Source organism: Pleurodeles waltl, chromosome 7 (genome assembly GCF_031143425.1).
Source record: "Pleurodeles waltl isolate 20211129_DDA chromosome 7, aPleWal1.hap1.20221129, whole genome shotgun sequence".
In the NCBI taxonomy this organism is placed as follows: Eukaryota; Metazoa; Chordata; class Amphibia; order Caudata; family Salamandridae; genus Pleurodeles; species Pleurodeles waltl.
In genome coordinates this window covers 834,583,089-834,607,431 of record NC_090446.1, presented here as the reverse complement: position 1 = coordinate 834,607,431, position 24,343 = coordinate 834,583,089, and positions in this window count along the sequence as shown.

The following is a 24,343-nucleotide window of genomic DNA, read 5'->3' as shown; positions in this document are numbered from 1 at the left end:
GGTAGCTCCCTTTTCTCACCCACCTTCAGCTGAGGACAAAATTGTGATTGGACTGGTGAGGACCATACAAAATTGGGCCTGCCACCATGGCCCAACAGTGGTTTGGGGTGCCCCACCTCACTCACATAGGGCTGCCCCTTGATGGACCCATGACTCAGACCCCCTACTCCAGCCAGTGGGGAGGCAGAGACCAGGCAGAGACCGACATGCCAAAAGGCTGTAGAACTAGGACCTTATTCCATTTGGGGGTGAAAGCTAGTGTCTCCAGGGCATAAAGGGCACTCTTGGGCCCAAGATTGTCTCCATGGTGGTGAAGATGTTGCTGTTGTGGGATGACATCAACAAAATGAACAAACACCTCTAAGACACAGAAAAACGAGTGGCGGGTACCTCGGACACCAGTGGCACTCTAAAAAAACAAATGGACAGCCTACAGAAAGAGAACACCTCCATGGAAGTCAAAATGGAGGCCATAGAAGGCAGATCCAGGCACAACAATCTCTGCCTGGTGGAGGTTAGCGAGCCCTCAGACAGACCGAGCGTTGACCTCTTCATTGAAAACGTTGTCCTCACCATCCTTTTGCAGCCCAAGTGTCTCTCAAAATTCTTCTCTGTGACATGAGCCCACCGGATGCCCATGACTGCTCTCAGACCGGGGGCACCTCCTCGAACAATAATAGCAAGAATAATAGCAAAAATCTTTAACCACAGAGACTGAGACCCTCCCCTGACTTGAAATTCAAGAACACCATGGTCAGCTTATATCCAGACTTCACATTCAAAGTCCAGCAGCTGCAACGCAGGTTTCCCGAAGTGAAGAATGTTCTCCACAACAAAGAGCTGAAATACGTGATTCTCTTCCCAGCCAAGCTGCCCGTGCTCGCTGAAGGGAATATATGGTACTTCTACTCTCCGGAGGAGGCTTGGGAGTGGCTAGAAAGTTGGTGCCCAATCACCAGTGACAGACGAGGGGAGGCCCCTGCTGCGCACAGGGGGAAGTGGGTAGTGAAACACACAGAGACAAACCTGCGACAACCAATGGCAGAAACAACCATAAACTGTGAAAACAACCTGGAGAAACTCAACACGCCAATAAGACCTGACATTTCCTCCTCCCCTCCCTTCCTTTTTTTCAAGTCTGATGCTTTGTTTGTAACTCCACTATCAAACAGGTTTAGAACAAACAAACTTAAGTTTTACTCTGGTATTAAGCTGAGTGGGGACGACTAGACACAAAATCCAACATCGATGGGACTAAACCACGGTGCTTGTCTGGCAAGACTCACCCCAGTTCTAAGGTTTGCTAACATGCTGAGATGGACAACAGGCGCCTTTGAAGTTAGGGAAAGGTGGGAAACATTAAACTCATTAACCAGGGTGGCACGTAGTGGGAACTTCATTGGGGATATGATGTTCAATTTAACATTACGGGGCAGTGGCAATTATGATTAGAGACAAACCACACAGGGCACTAAACTCAGTGCATAGGACACATAACAGGGACCAACACACAGGGATCCACCATGACATACAACCCTCACATCCGCCTTATAATCCTGTGTTGCAATGTCAATTGGCTCAGGGAAAGGTTATATTGAGGGAAAACACACCAACATCTCAAGCAACACAGTCCCAACTTAGCACTACTATAGGAGACTCAACTCCTGGGTAAATCTGGCAATGACATTTTAAGATACAGTTACACCATAAACACACATGCAGGCTACACCACTGACTCCAGAGGAGTAGGTATTTTACTCAAAAACTCGGTCCTGTTTACTCCACACAGAACCTGGACCGATCCCCAAGGGAAATAAATGGCCCAATTGGGCACCTGGGAGGGTATCTCCATCAATATCTGCTCAATATATATCTCTACAGAACACCAGCAGCTCACAGTTCCAGGGTTGGGTGACCTCTCACTTCAACTGTCAGAAGGCCTTTGGCTCATTGGCGGAGATTTCAATGCAGCCATGTCAGAGGACAAGGACAAACATTATCAGGCTCAATACACCAGTTTGGGTCCCCACTCTGGCCTCCTTTGATGCAGCGCTCAGACTAGCTGACATTTGGTGCCTCGGTCACCGGGGGAATTCCAATACACTTTTCTGTCCACAGCGCACTACAGTGTCTCCAGACTAGACTACAAATTCACCCAAACTAACAATATGACCAAAGTTGCCAATATCCACCACCTAGCTATGGGAATATCAGATCACTCGCCAGTGTGGCTGGAGCTGTGGGGACACTGTGGGGATACTCCAACAGACCAGGCTGACCCAAGGCTATCAGTACCTGGTACGTCTCAGATAGAACACTGATGATAAAGCTTGAACAGGTGACCGTCATATTTCAAGACCAATGAGAGATCAGTCAGCTCACATTTAACACTCCTGGGAGGCATATTTGGGAAAAGTGACACTGCACACAGTGCAGCACCAAGTTTTTTGTGCCCCTTAGCGCCCCCCTAACACCACCATATGTACGCCACATTTAAAATACAGTGCACCATGGCAGTTGTTAGGGGACTAGCATCAGAACTTTTGATGCTAGCCCGGTGCTTTGCATGATTAGCATAAAACAATCTGATGCTAATCACGCAAAGCACCCAGAGGCCTTTTGTAACCAATGGACACCTCCTTTTAATGCCTGCTCTTAGCAGGCATTAAAGGTGCCAAAAGAAAAAATCCTTATGCCATTTTTTACACTCCCCTAATGGGGAAATGCCCCCTTTGCATACATTATGCCTGGCGCAGGCACAATGAAGCGCAAAGGGTTACAAAGTGAAGCAATGTGTGCATTGCAGCACTTTGTAAATATGGTACAGCATTTTTGGTCTTCTAACACCACTTTACCGTAAAAATATTGCCGCTAATGTGGCATTGGAATGGCACTAGGGACACTTAAAGATGCATCTGGGAGTCATACAAAACAGTGATCCAGGGCCAAGCGTATTCCTTGACTGCCAGGAGATAAAAAGCAAAGAAAGAGAAGCTTGAGACCCTAGAGGCGGAGATCACAGCTATGGAGACACAGACACATGAGTGGGAGGCTGAAAGGAGTGCACACTCCCTAAAGGCTCAAACAAACGGAATACCGAGATCTAGCTAAAGACAATGTGAAGACATGCTACATACTGACTGACAGATGATTCATGAAGTGGGCACCAAAGCTGGTAAGCTGCTGGCTTGGTTGGAAAAATGAGATTGAGTCCAAAAGCTGGTCCTGCAAATAACAATGGGGGGAGAAGAACAGACCCAGTTGTCATGGCGGAAGGGTTTGCAAACCATTATGAGAACCCCTACTCTATGAAGATGCACTGTAGGCTATCTGACATTAAGGCCTTCCTAGATGACAAATAAACTCCTCACCTCACAGAGGAGCAAAGACTGCTCCTTCATGCCGACATACACCCTAGCAAAATCGGCCTAGCACTAGGTTCCCTCAACTGCAACAAGGCAATTGAACCTAGTGGCCTCCCCATCGAGCTTTACAAACACCTGACCAATAAACTGGAACCCTACCTACTAAAGAGGTGGTTGGAGGCCAAATGCATGAGTCAACTCCCTGAAGGCCAGAGACAAGCCAGAATAGTGGTAATCCACAAGGCAGGAAAACCCCCGGCAAGGTGTAGCTCCATCTGGCTTTTCCCCCTCCTCAACATGGAGATAAAAATCTGAGCCAAACTACTAGCCAACCAACTTTGTCAAGTGATAGCCTCACTTGTACATTTGGACCAATCAGGTTTTATGTCGAGCAGACTTAACCTCTGCTGACTATATGGGGTGTTAGCTGAGTCGAAAGACGCAATGGTGTCCATGATGGTATTGTCCATGGACACCTCAATGGCATTCAACACCCTACAGTGGAATTACATGTTTGGTGTGTTGGAGAGGCTGGGATTTAGGACCAAATTCCTAGTCTGGGTATACTTCCTGTATCGTGACCCCCTGGCCCAAGTCAAGATGAATGGGACCTTGTCCCACAGATTTATTGTACACAGCGGGACAACTGTCCCACTAGCTCACTGATGTTTGCTTTTACCTTGGTGTCTTTGGCCGCTGGGTCAGACAAGACTCCCTTGTCTGAGGCATACATTGGAGGAGACTTGGGTACCTTTCCATATGCAGATGATATCTTATTCTACATCATCAAACCTCCCCGACAATATCCACAATGATGCAGATCCTCCGGTTCTTCGGACAACACTTGGGGTACACAATTAACTGGGATAAGTCCCTCATGCATTTGATTACGGCCCCCGCACCAGCCTTGGAAAGAGACATCTTTATGCCCATATCCAAAGTTGAATTTAAGTATCTGGTGATCTATGTCTTTGTTGGCCCACACCTCTTCCACTAAAAAATACGCAGCCCCTGTATTAGACCGCTTTGTGGCTGATGTCCAACATCAGAGGAAGTTGCTGCTCTCCCTATTGGTGTCATTTAAAGACATACAACTGCAACATGCACAACTGAAACACATTCCAAAACATACCGTATTCAAAGAATCTTTGCTATTAGAGGTCCGCATCCTGACAGAATCACTACCTAAGGAGACCATTCCACTTATATACAAGAAATTAATTAACAACTCTCCAAACACCCTGACTAACCTTAAGGCCAAATGAGAAACAGATGGGAGAATTTGCAGAGAGTGAATCGGAGGAAGCCACTGGTGCCTTTAGGGAGGTTGTGATAAAAACAGGATTTTGTCTCATCCAACTATGCATACTACATAATTCCTGTACGTTTTTACATGCCATGGGTAGAAGCCCCACTAATCTCTGCCTCCGGGGATGTGGCGAACAGGGTACATTTCTACATATGTTGCAGTCCTTTCTGAAAATGCAACCCTATTGGTTGGCACTACAGGGACTCCTGAAAGAGATCCTGGGTGTAGAGGTCCTGGACACAGCCAAAAGTTGCATCCTACATTTTTGGGGGGATGACCCCCCCACCCAGGTACAACAAACTCTGGTTATCATTAGGTCTGACAGTGGCCAAATGCAACATAGCTCAAATGTGGAGTGTGCTGCATGCATCGGAGATTAATGAGTGGGAAAAAGACATAGACAGGTGCATACTGGTGGAAAGAACAATATATGTGTGTTGAGGCTGCCCAAGTAAATAGGAGAACATTTGGTCCCCATGGAGAACATTTTGAAGGATGAGGGTATAACCTTTGGGGAGACAGGTGGGACCATAGCTTGAGAATACTAAGGGGGTTATTCTAACTTTGGAGGAGGTGTTAATCCGTCCCAAAAGTGACGGAAAAGTGACGGATTTACCACCAGCCGTATTACGAGTCCATTATATCCTATGGAACTCGTAATACGGCTGGTGGTATATCCGTCACTTTACCGTCACTTTTGGGACGGATTAACACTCCTCCAAAGTTAGAATAACCCCCTAAGTTTGAAAAAGAATGGATTTGGATTTTTCACTGCCCTGGCTGACTTAGTGTATGAATGTCTGGTCTAAAGATACCAGACCCTATATAGACCAAATGGCTATAATGTACTGTTGTTTTATGCCCTTTCCATGAAAATCTCAATTAGAAGATATATTAAAAAATGTTTCCTGTTAACTGAATGATTCAATATAAGAGGGCAGACAATTTGTTGAGAGGAAGAACCAATAGGGATGTGGATAGTGTATTTTGTATGGAGAATTAGTTTGTTACCATAAATGAATTATTACCATAACTGAATTGGGCTGTCATCCATATTAAATTTATGCAGTAAGTATTACGTTTATTTGATTGGTTGATAGTGTGATTCAAGGTAGCCGATTGGACCAAAAAGAGACTATGGAAATATTCTGGAACTTGGCATTGGTGAACCTAGAGTGGTACACATTGGAAACCATGATGGAAGATGAGCAAATTCCTAGTGGATTGGATAGTTTGATGGTTTAATGTGAGAGAGCAGTCAATTGGTAGACAGAAAGAACCAATAGGGACGTAGATAATGTATGTTGTGTTGAGAATTAGGTTTATACTATAAATGAATTGTAGGCTGTCGGGCCACAGATATTTTGTTTATTGGATTGGTTGACAGTGTGACCAGAAAGAGCCTAAGGAGATATTCTGGCACTTGGCATCTGTGAAACTAGAGCGGAAAACATTGGAAACTGCAAAAGAAGATGAGTGCATTCTTAACGGATTGGATAGATTGATGTGGAATCCTGATTGGGAGATATTTAAAGGAAATGCTCGATGGCATTGCTTCATACCAGTCATGAATGTAGTAGTGGAAGCCCCTGCACCTTGATTTTGATACGGTAGAGAAGAAGTAGTATTAGGAGGTTTTTTGTGTTCCATTGAATTAATAAGGGCATAATTTAATTTTTGGGAGGTACATTGTATTGACTTGTTATTTGAACTTTGGTTGGAATGATAATGGTTAAATAGGAGGTGTTTGCTGGGAAAGCATAGGGTTTGTCTTACATTTTGGAAATTGAAGCCTTTAGCTTTTCCCCTCTCAATTATTAGATAGTAGTCCTTAGTGTCTATTATATTCTATGGTCTGCACTTTTGCAACCATCTAAAACTTCCTATAAGCAACAAATTGTACAAAAAATAATGCACAGTGATGACTGTTTTAAGATACAGGCGTTGTATTGTAAATTGAAGCAAATAGCCTCCTAATTTCCTCCTTTCGTTTATACAGGAGTTCACAGTTTCTATGATCTACTATAATCTGCAATATGGAAACCATCTAAAACATCCTGCATGTAGTACATCATGCATGTTAATACTAATATTAATGATACATGTGTTGTAAGTATCATTTTAAGTGGACAGGAAATAATAAATTAAGCATGCCTTATCTTTTTCTCTATTAGGGAATATAGGACTGGGGCAGAAAGAAAAAAATTCTATAACAAGTTGAATTATGTTGAAATGTTTATTCACAATGAACGAGGGTTTTCCGAAGATAGGTTGAACCGAAAATGGTTATAATATGATACGTATAGATAGAAATTATCATAGTTGGTTTTTAAGTTTTTTATGTGTTTTTAAATACATCTTTGGATATATTTGTTTCATAGCCTTAAGGCTGGGCTGGATGTATCCATTTTGTGAAGAATAAACTTTTTTGAGGACTCACCTCTATGTCTTTCCGTATGTGTAAGGATTAATAGAAGAATTTCTTAACCCATCTGGAAGAACTCTGCTATAGTTAAACTGCCTGTTTATTAATGTTGATATCACTACAATGTCCAAGGGATTATTTTTTTAGGGCTCTGAATTTTCAGTTTTTCTTGTATCGTACAAGGCTTGTGGGCAGTGGGACCTTTTTTTTGAGGAGTAGCGTTGAATAGGAAAACCTGAGCATCAACACTTGTGCGGCCAAGGACAAACTATAACCGCTTTGTTTGAACAGCTGGCTCTTTGTACTTTGACATACTATATTCACCAAAATCTTTAAAATTGCATATCTCATGTTCTACTCATTGGATTTTTGTGTTGTGCTTTCACTTTATTATTGTTTAGAGTGCTGCATAAATACTTTACACATTGCCTCTAAGTTAGGCCTGACTGCTTTTTTTCCAAATATTTTACCAGTTGGTTGAGCACAGGTTAATTTGGGGATTGTTTGTGTTTTACCCAAAAGAGCATTGTGGTTGCTGTCTAAGTTGGGGTTCACCAACCTCCTCCAGTAACCCAATTTCATTCAGCTGAGAATTACTTTTATGCATTCATTGGAAAAAGCATACACCGGGTGCACCAAGTTTTTGTTTTCTATGGTATGTTTGTGCTCCATGATCTTTTTTAACAAAACAAATAATGTACTGCCCGGTTAAGTTTCCTACCAGAGTATTCAAATATATTTATATTGCACAGTCCATTTTGTAAGGAAGCAAACTTTTTTTTTATCAGAACCTGTCTTATTTGCTACAGAATACAACATAATTTCTGTTTGTGTGGTTCTTGGGGCATTTATTGTATTTTGCATATCATAGTAAAACACCTTTTTAAGCAAACCAATTTGGCTGTGGTATTTGCAACATCATCCCCAGCCTGGGTACTTGTGAGTCAACATGGCAAACTGAGAAATTGGTTTCACACGTCTTTATTCCTCTGTGTGTAAGTGCAAACTCAGCATTCTAAACATAAAATCTGTTCACCACACTTTACCACTTATGTCACACTTCTATGGAGTCCATCAAGAACTAAAAGGCCCCCCCTTCATTACAAACTTACAAGACACTACACTATCCTTTGTATAACTCTATCCAAGTTAATATTTTAAGGGACTACTTTCTGATATGTAATCTGAGCATGAACTCTCAATATTCCTTTCAAAACATAATATGAATAGAAAAATGTCCGGTGTTTATCTATTTTTTGTATTTTGTAATAATTTTTGTTTCTAAATTTCAAATCAGGATCAGAACCGGCAGGGTTCATTTTTTCAAGCTTTTTAGTTTCAACTCCATAAATGTTGCACCCCTCCCCCATCCCTAGTTCTGAGCCCATTTTTGGCTATTTGGGGTACTTCATGCTTAGGCCTCCATAACCTTTTGTCCACATAATGTATCCATAGCAACTTTGTGTCCTTTTTTCCCCATCATTCTGGGGATTCTAAATGTACCCAGGGTTTATGGATTCCTTTGGAAGAGACTGAGAAAAGAACCTTTTCAGTTTTTTGGGACAAATGCGAAAAAAGTGCTCTGGATAAAAGTGTCTGTTTTTTTAATAAAAATGGCATCAATTACCAGTTTGCGGTGCTAAAGTCATGATCTTCCCCACTTTCAGAAGCATGTGGAGCTCAAGAAAAAAAAAAAAAAATGACCACAATTTTGCCATTTTTGAATGAGGTAGCACATTTTTCCTTTGTGTTTTCTTTGAACCTACTTTCAGTTTGTGGTGAAAAGCAGCGTAAAAGCCATATGTGATCCAGGAAAGCTATATTTTTCTGGACAAAATTTCCAATTTAGCAAGGGGCCCTATGTATAGATCCCTCAAGGTTTCCCTGAAGAAACTGAGGGCCTTATTTACAAGTCCTTTGCGCTACTGCTCTGTCCTTTTATTTGTTGATGCAGTGGTAATGCTTGCAGTTCACTACACTGCCGCAAATGTACATATTGATGCTTTGGGCCTAATGCATCAGTTTATAAATCCCTGAATCATATTATAGCTGTGCAGGTATAAAATATGCAGGCTAGGCGTTAACTCTGGAAAAGCAACGCAGAACTGACGCAGTGAAATTTACAACATTTCACTGCGTCATCGTGCAATTTCGCCGCATTAAAGTTTTACCACCAGCTCAAGGCAGGTGTAAAATTGACACATGGCTTTATTCCTCTGAGATACTCCTCTCATTGCTGGAGTTACGTCAATTCAACTCTGCTACTACTGCAATGCGAGAGTTTAGCATGGCATTGTTTGGAGATGTGCAGGAAACGCAAAATATCTGGGGCAGCAATGGCAATGTGTGACATTCTTATAAATGGCCCTAAAGAAACTTTGTAAACGAGTAGGAAAAAAATCAACTTGTGGCAATGGTTTAATTTGTAACTTTTTGTCACAATGGCCAATTTACTAAATCCATATATCTTTCTAGTCACCAGACCCTCTTGGTTTTGGGGATATATAGGGTCTGCAAGTTCTCTAAGAACCCGAGTTACCCAGAGGCAACATCTGAGCTGCACTGTACAATGGTTTTTCATAGTGTTCTGAGTAAAGACCAATTCATATGGTTAAATATCTTTTGTAGAGTGTGTGTTTCTGAAATGGGCACAACATAGGAAATGTAGGAGCAGTGGTTATTTAAATATTTAAACATCTCTGAGTTTGTGGGTACCCATACATGCATATCGTTTAGAGGATATTTGTTTAAATTTATAAGGCACAAATGCAGCAAAATCCAATTTGTAATAATGAATAGCCTGCTATTCTATGCTTCCAAATGTCTTCTCATTAAAATGGTACCTCACTTGTGTTGGTAGGCCTAGTGCCTGTGACAGGAAATGGCCCAAAACATAACATGTATATAACACATGTTTCCACTCAAAACTGCCATGTTTTTTCCAAAGAGGTAAGCTGTGGGTTTTGGGCCCTAGCTTAGCAGGAACCTAGGTAAACCCAGCTACCCTGTACATTTTTGAAAATTAGACAACCAGGTGAATCCAGGATGGGGAGACTTGTGTGGCTCTACCCAAGAAGTCTTACTTAGAATCACTTGTAAACCTTACACTTTCACTTAAAAAAACACATTTTCCTCACATTTCTGTGATGGAAGGCTACAGAATATGAGGGAACCCACATTTCTTTTTTCCAAACAGCATTCCCCTACGTTTTTAGATAAAAATGATACCTTCCTTGTGAGGGTAGGCCTTGTGTCCACAACATGAAAAGGCCCAAAACAAAACATTGATACATCTTATTTTTCCACTCAAAACTGATCCGTTTCTTGCAAAGTGGGTGGCTCTGGTATTTGAAGCCTTGTTCAGCCCGCACCTAGGGAAACCTGGTGTTGCTCAAACGTTAATTTACCTTAAAAGATCAAAAGATAGGAGGAGTTTGGCAACATTGGAACAGTTTGTTTCATTAAACATTATGACTGGGAGAACAGTTAAGGAATAGGAGTTTGAAGACTGTCTCAAGGTGCAGTTGATTTGTGCGGTGTCTTACACAATTCTCTGGGTACTATAAAACAATTACAACATTTCTTTTTGGATAAAGAATGTGAGCAGTTGTTTTGGAGTGATAAATAAGGTTTTGATGACAAATACAAGTGGGCCAGGACCTTGTGTGCACACAATGTTGGCCAGCATGTACGTATCCAGATTTCCAGCCTGAGAGGCAAGTGGTTGCTGCGTGTTCCTGTGCGTGCTGTGCTCTGATTGGCTGAGTGTTCCTAACTTCAAGTGGCATCAAACTTTACGGTGCGTGGGGGAATGGGTGCACTCCTCTGGCCATGTGTGTTTTATTGGGGCCAATTTTCTCGGACCATTGTGGTGTTGCTGTGCATATTTATTGACTGATCTAAGATTCCTGTTCACACATTCGTGTAATGCTATCTGTATTTAACCACCGACTCCATCTTGAAAACTGACTCTATTTTGTGCTTAGCTTAGCTTCAGATGCCGTCACATTAGTGGGGAGGTATTTTTCCACAAACTTTATTTTCTGCACTTAACGTGTTTTCCCTCTTTCCCACCAGCACGGGGTTGCAATGCATCAGAACCATAACATGGGGGATGTGGACAGTAGACATGATAAAACAGTCTCAGCTTGGGAATATTTTCAATGTTTTCCTTACGGAAAAGTACTGCTCCTCTGTCTCTGGAATGTGCATTGTGGCAGCGCCGGTTCCTTTGTGTGTTTTTGACACAGATCGAGTACAGACAGCATTTGAATTTCATAACTTACACAAAGGGAGGGGAAGATTACCAGAACCTTCCTCTTGGGTTTGTTTAGGGTATATAAGGTGGGGAAGCTTGGGGCTGAGGTAGAAGGAACTCATTTTGGGTGTGGATGCATTGCTCAGAACAAAGTCCCATCGGGGAAGTTTTGCCTATCTCAGCTGTCCAGGGTTCCAAAGCTTGACGTTGGAACCAAGATGATGTTCTTGGATTCGATCCCCATGGTGATGCATTTTTATTCTTAGTTATCTAGCTTCACTGTGCACATATATATTCACTGCATATATTCATTGTTGATGTATTGCACCTTTTTATGCCTGTCATTGTTTAACTGCTGTGAGTATTTTAGCATTTTCGCATGTTTTACTGCATTCAAGTTAAATGGTCATGTTCATATTTTCATGTGCTTTATTTAGATATTTTGGAAGTGCCTTAATAAATGTATTATTCAAACTAGGAATGCAGCATTCTTTGGCATTGTTTTCCTCTTGGTTTGAAGCAAAGCAGAACAATTTGTCTGCTGGCTACATGCCACCCCATCTGTGACCTGTCAATTTGTAAACTCAGGCCTAGGTCTCAGGCCTTCCTGACCATATATTTTTGTGCCGGGGTTGATGGAGAGTTCATGACTGATGAATTTAATAGTGGTGATGCAACTTCGTTCTTATATATGAATATATCGTTGTGTGCATCGGCATACATTTTTCCAATATTAACATTCCTCTCTCTAATCCATACTTCATGATAGTCACATCATCAAAGGCTTGTTGTCTGCCCTTTGCAAAATTGCTACTTCCCTAGCTACTTGCCTTCTAACTAATTTAAGGACTGCATCTTTACAGCAGGAAACCCCCACTTGCAGGAAACCACACATAAACATTAATACTATAAATATGGGCAACAATGATGTGCAGAGACCAGTCAGCCACCGGGAGAGCCAGGAGAACTAGTTTGTGAACGACTCATGCTCAGGGGCACTTCCTTCCTCATGCATGTCTTTTTGTAGTCAGTGCAATGCTTGGATGGCAAGAGTCAGACTCCAATTGTCCATGTCATTGCCTTGTTTAAACGTACAGCAAAGTTCACCAATCTTTGTACAAACCCCACCAGAAGTCATTAAATCCAACATATATCGATGTTGCCTCACCATGAGGTGGATGGCTCTCAGTTCTTCCATGATTGCATTGAGGCTGAGCTCAGTGCTGTTCATCATTTTGAGCTTTCCCACCTGATAATTTTAACCAGTGGGCGTTCATGTTTGTCTGCATGGTGAAGAAGGGTATGGCCCCTCCTTCTGATACTTATGCATCAGAGAAAAGTCTTCTGGAATGTCCTTGTACTGAGCTCAGCCAAAATATTCAGCAGTTCTTTTCTCTTGAGCCTGATGCAGCAGAGTTGTCTTCTTCTTTAGCGGGTGTTAGTAGAGTTCTGATGATCCTCTCTAGGAATAACCTGAGAGTCAGGGTGTTTATGGTGATGAAGCAACAGAGGCTACGCTCTGAGTGCAGGCAAACTTACTGCATTGCCAGTAAGTTTCCATCAGCATGGAGGTGTCCAATTGTATGTCCGGAGTGTGCAGGATTGTGTAAATTTTTATTCACACCCAGCGGAATGGTTGCTTGGGCTGGGTTCCCTGGCTGTGGTTCTGTTGTCATGTGTTTGTCCAACTACCCGACCCCTGTTGTGGACTGACTTCCATGCAGCTGAGTGTAAGGCGCATTTGGGAATCCCTGGGCTTGATTTTGTGGATGGAAATTTTGTGGGGACTGACGTCAACTCATCGAACTCTGTTTGTGATATGCCTTAACCCAGCATCTTCGGCCATGTGGCCCATTCTGTGGCAACAGTAACATTCTCTAAGAACTGGCTGCTGCCAACTTTCCTTGTTTCTAATGTTGTAGCTGGGTTGTAAGCCTCTGGGGTTTTGTGGTGGAGCTTCCTTCAAAACTGATACCATTTGCAGGCTCGCAGCCAACGCAGCCCCCCTGAGTGCAGTCTTTAGCAATTTGTGTTGGACCAGCTTAACAGTGTTCCTCTCTGCTTGTTCCTGTCTTTACCTGTGTTATTCTTGTTTCTTTTTGTGAGAATGTAATATGTGAGTTTGTATCTCGTACCACGGTTTGGTGTCTTGCCCCACTAAGCTGTCCAAACTGCCATGTATTTCTGTGTCAGCCCCTTTTTGAGGATATTGTAATGTGATGTGGGGGCCCGTATCAGTCCATGGCTGTCCTGTCCCTTGTCCCCCTTGATCCCTCATCCTATCCGGAAATTCGGTTTTGGTCTCTCCAGGTGTCATATTTTCTGCCATTAGCTTCCTACATCTTGGCAGTCAGGGAACATTTGACTCAGGATCGTCACTAGATGGTGCCTGTACGAATTGAATGTAGGCCCGACATGCTGGTGTTTGTCAGTGTGATAGCTGGAATGCGAGCTCAGTTGAACATCGTATTAGTCTGCTCTGCAATAAGACTACTTAGCAGACCATAGGTTTATTCCTACTGCCTTCTTCTCAAAACTTGAGATCCATTTCCTGTCCCGTCCCAAAATAGGGGCAACTTGGTCCTTAGCCCTTCTTTATACATCTGAGCCTATGGCACATAGACGGTCCCTGATGTGCCCTTCTGTAGTAGTGGGTATATGTAGGCTTTGTGTAGCTCCACTGTTTTTTCCCTAACATAGCACTTCCATCTTCTTAGACAATCCTACGTGCGGGAAAGTTCTTCCTGTTATCTCCCCCTCTGTGTCAGATGCAATTTTTTGCAATAAATATGTTCTTTCATTCGAAGGATCCCTCCTCCAGCCAGGGTCTATTTTACTGGTCACTTCACTCAGTCCATCAGGCTAGCAAGTGACAAAATGGTGGCGCAAAGATCTTTCCTTCCTCTCGGGCCACTATCTCTCTTGGGGCTAGTTTGTCTGCCCTGTGCATTTGGGAGGTGTAGCGGACATCGTTTCAATGCTCTCCTCATGCACACGTAATGATGCCAGCTTGGTTCTCCTCAGGCTAACTTGATATTTTATTTCCTGACCAGCCCCTCTCATACAGTGGTGATCTGGTGAGGCTCAGACCCCAGTCAAAAGCCTCTCTTCTTGTTCTACTTTGGACTCTTCCTCAAATGTGGCTGTGTACCTACCCCTGCTCTCCTCAGTTGGAAGGCTTGATGGTCTATTCTCTTGGGATCTTACCATCTTCTTAAGGAGACTCGGGAAAATGCTGTGTGGTAGGAAATTTGTGGCTCCTTGTAGAGTCCAGAAGTTTTCATCACAGAAATGTGAGGATAATATCTGTTTTTAGTCGGTGTTTGAGGTGTTTAAGGTTTGCAGGGCATTGTGGGCAAGAAAATGGGGTGGGATGCATTTCTAGTTGGCAGACTACCTATACCCAAAAAGTACAGCTGTTCACCATTGCAAGTGGGACGAAACTGGGAGTTAGCCAAATTCTTCTGGCCTTGATGTAAAAACAACACCCACAAGAATCAAATTTCCCCTTGCTTGCCATTGGGATGGAAGGCTGTTAGACCTAGCATTCTTGGCATAGTTTCCCTTAACTTTTTGCCCTCTGACCTCCTGTTTTCTGATTTCATTTTTGCTGGTTTTTAGGATTCTGTGCATGCTACTACTGTTGACCAGTGCTAAAGTGCAGTTGCTCAATACACTACAACATGGTTACATTGTCTTATTCACCTTGCTGATGGGTCTTACTGGGATAGGTGGGAGGGTGGCGCTGATACCCAAAGCTGAATAGGGCTGTGCCTCTCCTCACATAAAGGGCTGCATAGCCCTTGTAGAATGTCTAGAGCAAGAGAAGGAAGGGAAGGGACCTTGGATCTTCAAAGGCCTCTTTTGAAGTCTCCCCTACTTCAAAGAAATATTTTGGTATAAGTACTGGACACCAAACCCCCACTAAATCAGTTTACTTTGGTCCTGAGAAGACTCTATCAACAAGAGGTGCTGTGATGCTGGACGGGACTGCCACTTTGCAACTTACTTTGCTGTGTTTGCCTGCTGCCTCTGATAGTAAGAAAGACTGAAACCTACTCTACAACCTTTAAACCCCCAGTACCTTCAAAGGATTGTTGGCTTGTCCCCTGTTCTTAAAAACTCAGGGCCATCAAAGACTTTGGTGGTCATTACAACCCTGACGGACGGTGTTAAAGCGGCGGTAAAACCGCCAACAGGCCGGCAGTAAAAAAATTGCAATTACGACCGTGGCGGAAACCGCCAACAAAGACAGCCACTTTAACACTCCGTCCGCCATGGCGGTACAAACAAACAGCGCGGCGGTCACCGCCAACAGACAGGCAGAGGACAATGTACCGCCCACACTATTATGACAGGCCAATCCGCCACCTTTTCCGGGGCAGATTCACAGCGGATAAAAACACGGTAGAAACAGGAATTTCGAAGGGAAAACGCTCACCTCTACACACTCCACGAGGAACGACGACACCATGGACCCGGAACTCCAAATCCTACCTGCGATAGTCTTCCTGCTCCTGTACCAGAAGCACCAACGCCGGCGGCAAAGACCACGGTGAGTACTGCACCTATGACACAGGGGAGGCAAAAAACAGGGACAAACACACGCAACACCCCCACCCCCACCCTCACCCACTACAACACACACACTAATACATATCTATACTTGATAGTAACACCCCCCAACCTCCTGGAAGAATGCAAAGACAAAAGGAAATGAGTGTAACCATTGTAATATATTAAAATGCAGTACGCAAAAATGTACATATATACACTATTAACAAAATATACACCAAGAATAGTAGTCCAGATATTGCACCATTTATAGTCCATGGACCACTGGGCCCAAAATGCATGGGCGAGGCCCACACACGATACCAGATCAATACAGAGAGAACACTGCAGGGGCATCAGCTAGGAATACAACAGGCACCTCGGGGGGAAAGGAAGGGGGGCACCTCAGCCGGATGAGTGCACGACGCCAGATCCACGAGGGGGCTCCATGCCCACTGATGTATCCTGGGGAGTGCAAAGCCACAGTCTCTCAAGTCCATACAGTGGGTGGTTTGCCCACTGTTCAATCCTGGGGAGTGCAAAGCCACAGTCTCTCAAGTCTATACAGTGGGTGGTTTGCCCACTGTTCAATCCTGGGGAGTGCAAAGCCACAGTCTCTCAAGTCTCTACAGTGGGTGGGTTGCCCACTGTTCAATCCTGGGGAGTGCTAAGCCACAGTCTCTCAAGTCTATACAGTGGGTGGTTTGCCCACTGTTCAATCCTGGGGAGTGCAAAGCCACAGTATCTCAAGTCTATACAGTGGGTGGTTTGCCCACTGTTCAATCCTGGGGAGTGCAAAGCCACAGTCTCTCAACTCTCTACAGTGGGTGGGTTGCCCACTGTTCAATCCTGGGGAGTGCAAAGACACAGTCTCTCAAGTCTCTACAGTGGGTGGGTTGCCCACTGTTCAATCCTGGGGAGTGCAAAGCCACAGTCTCTCAAGTGGATAACAGTCTCCACTGGTTCTGGAGGGGGACTGGTGCCCAGAGTGCTTCATCCTGTGAAGGACAGAGGTAGTGGATGGATCTCTCCACTGGTTCTGGAGGGGGACTGGGGCCCAGAGTGCTTCATCCTGTGAAGGACAGAGGTAGTGGATGCATGTCTCCACTGGTTCTGGAGGGGGACTGGTGCCCAGAGTGCATCACTCACCCCATGACAGTCCCAGTTGCGTCAGTGCCCCTGCCGCTCATGGGCTAGCAGTGCTTGATTCGGCGGTGCCCTGTTCAGCGGTGCTTGAGTTGGCGGTGCCCTGTTCAGCAGTGCTTGTTTCGGCGGTGCCCTGTTCAGCGATGCTTGAGTTGGCAGTGCCCTGTTCAGCGGTGCCTGAGTTGGCGGTGCCCTGTTCAGCGGTGCTTGTTTCGCCGGTGCCCTGTTCAGCGGTGTTTGAGTTGGCGGTGCCCTGTTCAGCGGTGCCTGAGTTGGCGGTGCCCTGTTCAGCGGTGCTTGTTTCGGCGGTGCCCTGTTCAGCGGTGCTTGAGTTGGCGGTGCCCTGTTCAGCAGTGCTTGAGTTGGCGGTGCCCTGTTCAGCGGTGCTTGTTTCGGCGGTGCCCTGTTCAGCGGTGCTTGAGTTGGTGGTGCCCTGTTCAGCGGTGCCTGAGTTGGCAGTGCCCTGTTCAGCGGTGCCTGAGTTGGCGGTCCTTCATTGCCCAGCTGGGCTGGGGCTGGCGGTCCTACATTGGGCAGCTGGGCTGTGGCTGGCGGGGCCCTCCTTGGCAGCGAGGATGGGGCTGGCGGTGGCCTCCTGTGCAGCGAGGATGGGGCTGGCGGTGGCCTCCTGGGCAGCTGGGCTGTGGCTGGCGGGGCCCTACTGGGCAGCGAGGATGGGGCTGACGGTGGCCTCCTGTGCAGCGAGGATGGGGCTGGCGGTGGCCTCCTGGGCAGCTGGGCTGTGGCTAGCGGGGCCCTCCAGGGCAGCGAGGATGGGGCTGGCAGTAGCCTCCTGTGCAGCGAGGATGGGGCTGGCGGTGGCCTCCTGGGCAGCGAAGATGGGGCTGGCGGGGCCCTCCTGGGCAGCGGGGATGATGGCGGTCTTCTCTGCCGTCCTGCTCCTCCCACACTTGCAGCGTTTATTGTGGCCCTTACCCACCTTGGGTGGAGTCACAGCTGAGTCTACACTCCCACCGGGGCCCCTGGGAGCGGCTTGGGTGGCTGGAGTCTTCCCCATCTCCCACCGGGCACTGGCCAACTTCTGGTGCTTCACAGGGGGGGGACTGGCTGTGCTGTGGCTCCGTGCCACACTGGCTGTCCTGGTGGCCAGTGCACTCCACATAACTGTGACAACAGGCACCACTGGTCCCGGAGATGTTGTGGCTGGGGTGCTAGTTCGGGACCTATTAGTTGGACGGGGGGTGGGAAATAGGTCAAGGCTGGACAGGAAAAGTTGTTTGGACACACTGGGATGGGTAGCTGGAGGGGGTTTGGGAGTGGAGGAAGAGGTGGTGGTTGTAGGAGGTGTAAGTTTGGTGGCTTTGAGTGCAAGTGCATGCGCTGAGGCTGTCGTGAGGTGGATGGCTGTTGGGTGGGTGTGTGCCTGCGTTTGTGTATCTTCGGAGGGGGCGTCACAGACACACTGGGAGAGGACACAGGGGATGTGTGTATGGTAGTGAGGGTGGTGACTGCACGTGAGCGGGGTGTGATGGTGGGTGTGCTGGTGAGGGACGTAGTGGCTGTAGAGGTAGTGCATGCAGGTGTGAGTGTAGACGAGACTGGGAGGGAGGAGGGAGACGACGAGGAGGGGGACACAGTGGAGGCAGTGGACGTTGGTGTGTCTGTATGTGTGTGAAGCTTGCGTGAGTGCCTGTGGGATGTGTGGTGCTTATGTTTGCCTGAGCTTCCCTTGTGTGGTGAGGTGTGTGCAGGCTGGTCTGATGGTGTGCTTGGGATAGACAGAGGTACAGGGGATTGGGTCTGGGTGGAGGAAGTTGGAGGGGGGAGGCTAGACACAGGGACAATGGCTGCCATCAGTGCTGAGGCCAGAGTTTGAAAGGCTCGGTGAAGGGCCGCCTGCCCAGAATGAATGCCCTCCAGGAATGCATTTGTTTGTTGCATCTGCCTTTCTACACCCTGGATGGCATTCAAAATGGTAGACTGCCCAACAGTGAGTGACCTGAGGAGGTCAATGGCCTCCTCACTGAGGGCAGCAGGGGTTACTGGGGCAGGGCCTGAGGTGCCTGGGGCGAAGGTGATGCCCACCCTCCTGGGTGAGCGGGCACGGGGCGAAGGCTGAGGGGCTGCTGGGAGGACGGTGCTGGTAGGGGGGGTGGCGGCTGTACCTGTAGATGGGGGGCACAGATGTTGCCGCCACCACAAGGGAGCTCCCATCAGAGGACGAGTCCGTGTCGCTGGTGTCAGCTCCTGACCCCGCCGTGGTGCTCCCCTCACTCTCCGTCCCACTGGTGTACTCTGAGTCGGTAGTGTGGCCCTTCATGGCCATGCGGGAAGCAGCTCCCTCGTGCTTCGGTGCCACTGCTCCTCTGCCTGATGATGCTTATGCACACAAGAACAGGGAGACCACAAAAAAGGGGGGGGGGGAAACAGAATAAAGACATGCTGAGTGCATGGATTACTGCTACCGCTGGCGGACAAGACAGACACAGAAGCCCCCTGCACTATGTCGCGCTCTTGGGCTCTACAGTGCAATTCATTGGAAATGGCCTACAAGGCTATGGACGACATCTGCACACATAGATGACACAGGTGCATGAATAGCTGTACTTGGCACTATACAGAGGTGGGGTGGGGGGCCACAGGGCCATGCCTTACGGAGGGGCCTAGCCTACGGAACTCACCCTGGGCTAGGGAAACCCACAGCCCTCCTCCCCCACCCAGACACCTCCACTGCGCGCAAAGTCAGCTGAATGAGAGTGTACTCACCCCCTTGTGTCTGCTGTGATGCCTTCAAGCGCCCATCCAACTCCGGGTAGGCCACCGCCAGGATCAAGAACATCAGGGGGGTCATGGTTCGATGGGCACCCCTCCCACGTTGGGAGGCCATCCCCAGCTGAGCCTCCGCCGTCTTCTTGCTCCAGTGGCGAATGTCCTCCCATATTTTCCGGCAGTGGGTGCTCCGTCTGTGGTGGGCCCCCAGGGTCCGGACGTCCTTGGCGATGGCACGCCAAATATCCTTCTTCTGGTTGGCGCTGACCTACATGAAATGTACAGGGGAAGAAGAGAAGTCATTACCAACTGCGCCGTCAAAGTGAGTGGCCCCCATCCCTACCCTTGCCATGTGGCACATGCACCCACCGTCTTTCATGCACGCAGAACTCTGCCCCCTTCCTTCTTACAACCAGCCCTCTCCACACAGGCATAGCCCATACCACATGCTCCCTGTGTATTTACCTGTTGGTCTGGAGGACCGTAGAGTAGCGTGTACTGGGGGAGGACCCCATCGATGAGCTTCTCCAACTCCTCCGATGTGAAGGCAGGGGCCCTTTCCCCAGACGCACAAGACATTGGGGGTCATTCTGACCTCGGCGGTAAAAGGCCCTTACCGCCGGCCAGAAGTCCGCCATTCTACCGCCGCGGCCACGGTAAACCGCCACGGTCATTCTGACCACCAACTGTGCAACCGCCAAAAACCCGACATCCACGGAACTCCGCCTCATCAGCGGGCAGCGATAAACTGGAGATGACCAAACCTCCACCACCACGCCAACACAATCACGCCCATGCCATTCTGACCCACGAATCCACGCGGCGGTCTTTCAACCGCGGTATTCCATTGGCGGTACACACCGCCGCGCTAAAAATACACACACAGCTCCAAAACACTGCCACATTGGACAATTCGAAATCCACACACCTGATACACATACACACACCACTCCCACACACCCAATTAACTATAAAACACACACCCACTTCACCCACAAACCCCTACAACCACAAATATCTGAGAGAAGGCGCAATACACTGAGAGAGAGCACAGGGAACGCAAAGCACAACACACACAGGAACACAACATCCTCACACACACCACATGTACGCACACATCACCACACATCACCACGCACATCACCACAAACACCACCCCACACCTCATCCACACCACCCCATGGCACCCCAAAGACACCCCAGGTTCTCGGACCAAGAACTGAGGGTCATGGTGGAGGAAATTATAAGGGTAGGGCCCCAGCTCTTCGGCACACAGGTGCAGCACACCACTATAGCAAGGAAGGCGGAGCTATGGCAAAGGATCGTAGACAGGGTCAACGCTGTGGGACAGTATCCCAGAAATCGGGAAGATATCCGAAAGCGATGGAACGACCTACGGGGGAAGGTGCGCTCGATGGTGTCGCGACACAACATCGCTGTGCAGAAGACTGGCGGCGGATCCCCACCCACACCACCCCAATTCACAGCATGAGAGCAAGAGGTAGTAAACATCCTGCATCCTGATGGCCTCGCTGGAGTACACGGAGGAATGGACTCTGGTAAGTCGAATCTCAACTACTTCACCCCCCCCAACCACCAGCATGCCAACCCCCACGCCCACCCTCACCCCCAATCTCAACCCCCCAGCACACATCCTCCCTGCCAATGTCTCACCAGCACAACCCACCCTAAACAACACCAACCCCTGAATGCCAACACAACCCATAGACAGCCATCACCAAAGCATGACCATTGCACATACCCATACACCCCCCCCACCCTCACAACACCTCCCACAAGGGAATGCCAGCACTGGGGGACAAGGGCACTCAAAATGCACGCCATGGCACACACAAAAACAATAACCATACTCTTTCACCCCTGCAGGGCCCGAACGCCAACACACCGCCACGGAGGGTCCAGATATGTCCATCCCACCCCCAGAACAGGGCCCCAGTGAGGACAGCAGCTCTGTCGACCTAGAACCTGATGACCAGCCCGGACCATCGGGGACCTCTGGACAGTCGGTTCCCCACACACAGACACAGGCCACAGCAGACCCAACCCCCTCTGGGACCACCAGCACAGCTCCCACCCAGCGGGCCCATGCCTCTGTCTCCAGGACGCGTCAATCAGCGGTGTGTCCGCCACTACAGGGCACCCAGGCTGACCCAACACCCCAACAACAACAGGGACCTGGGGGCAGTGGTAGTGGGCACACCGTCCAGGGACAGAGGCCCGGGGAAACAGGGCAACTGGGAGGGCTGCTGTGCGACAGGGGGGGGAGGACAGGCCCAGGGAACCGACTCTCCAAGAGGCCCTCACCACCATCATGGGAGCATACCATCACTCCCAGGAGACGATGGCGGCGGTACTGGCCAGGTTCACCGAGATCCAGGCACAGCAGGAGGAACGGTACATGGGGTTCAGCAATGAACTCAGGAACATCGGTACCGCTATGGGGACCATAGTCCAGGCCCTCAACCGTATAGAAACCACATTGCGGGACCATGTGGCACCACAAAGGGCCCCTGTCACTAGCCAGGACCAGGAACAGCCTACCACCTCCACCGGCGCTAGTGGACAGGAGGCCCCACCACAACGACAGGCCACCAGAATCCCACCTCCTGCTGAAGAACAACCACCCCGCAAGAGGAGCCTGAGATCCCAAAGGAAGACAGAGTAGGATGCCAAGACCCCCGCCAGCATAAGATACCCCCGGATGTCATCCCACTGTCCCACTGTCCCACATTGTCACCCTGTCCAACCTTGAACTGCCCCTGCTCCATCCTTCCACAGGCATATGGACAATGCACCTGTGCGACTGAGAACTGGACTCTGCCATGGACATAACTCCACCCTCACCTATCACCGTTTTAATATCATGTACCAATATCTAGCACTAAAATAAATCACTCATTGCACTGAAATCATTCAGGAGTCAGCCAGTATTATTTACAAATGTATAACACATTATTGATCAATAATGTTCAGGTAACTTTGTGATGACAACATACCGATGTCAATAAGCATTAGTCCATGGGCTAACCAAGCTGAAGTCACGCAGTGGGTCATACAGCACTGAAAAGGGAAGGGAAAATCAAACATCATTTTAAAAGAACTGGGGGGAAATACACAAAGTAAAGATGCAGGAGGCTTTCTGCAAATGTTAAATGGCGTGGTTGATTCTTACCTGTGTGCTACTGAAAATACTGTTGGATAACTGTGTCCCTGTTGTCTGTGTCGTCCCCGTCGTCTTCCTCCTCTTCACTCTCCACAGGCTCCACAGCTGCCACAACACCACCATCTGGACCATCCTCCTGCAGGAAAGGCACCTGGCGTCGCAAAGCCAGGTTGTGAAGCATGCAGCAGGCCACGATGATCTGGCACACCTTCTTTGGTGAGTACATCAGGGATCCACCTGTCATATGCAGGCACCTAAACCTGGCCTTCAGGAGGCCAAAGGTTCTTTCTATGATCCTCCTAGTTCGCTCATGGGCCTCATTGTACCGTTCCTCTGCCCTGGTCCGGGGATTCCTCACTGGGGTCAATAGCCAAGGCAGGTTGGGGTAACCAGAGTCACCTATTAGCCACACACGTTGTCTCTGTAGCTGTTTCATAACATAAGGGATGCTGCTATTACGCATAACATACACGTCATGCACTGACCCAGGGAACTTGGCATTTACATGGGAGATGTACTGGTCAGCCAAACAGACCACCTGGATATTCATAGAATGGTAACTTTTCCTGTTTCTGTACACCTGCTCATCGTCTTTTGGGGTACTAAAGCCACATGGGTCCCATCAATGGCACCAATGATGTTGGGGATATGTCCAAGGGCATAGAAATCACCCTTCACAGTGGCCAAATCAACCTCCTCAGGGAAAACAATGTAGCTCCGCATGTGTTTCATCAGGGCAGACAACACTCTGGACAAAACCTTAGAAAACGTAGGCTGAGACATTCCAGATGACATGGCCACTGTTGTCTGGAATGAGCCACTTGCCAAAAAATGGAGGACTGACAGAACCTGCACAAGAGGGGGAATTCCTGTGGGTTGGCGGATGGGGGACATCAGGGCTGGCTCCAGCTGGGCACACAGTTCATGTATAGTGGCTCGGTCAAGTCGGTATCGTAGTATGATATGGCGTTCTTCCATTGTCGACAGGTCCACCAGCGGTTGGTACACGCGAGGATTCATCCTTCTCCTCGCAAGTTCCAGCGGACGGTGCCTAGGAAGGACAACATGGAGCACAGAGTCAAGCAAATCACAGGTACGTTCACCACAGCTTGCATAGCACACGATTATCTATGTTTTGAAAGGCGTGTATGTGTGTCAATGCAAGGCCTAGGCCTGTGTGACGCAGTACAGATTAGGCCATGTGGGCCCTTGAAATGGCGGCTGCCTGACCTGTGAAGTGGGACAATGGGATGTGAGGTCAATGCGCTGGCGTGGCACACCGTGGCGGTCGAAGACTGCTATACGAATCCGCATCGGTTAACATTGAAGCCTATGGGTTTCAGGAGCCAATGACGAGGTGCGCCGGCGGTCG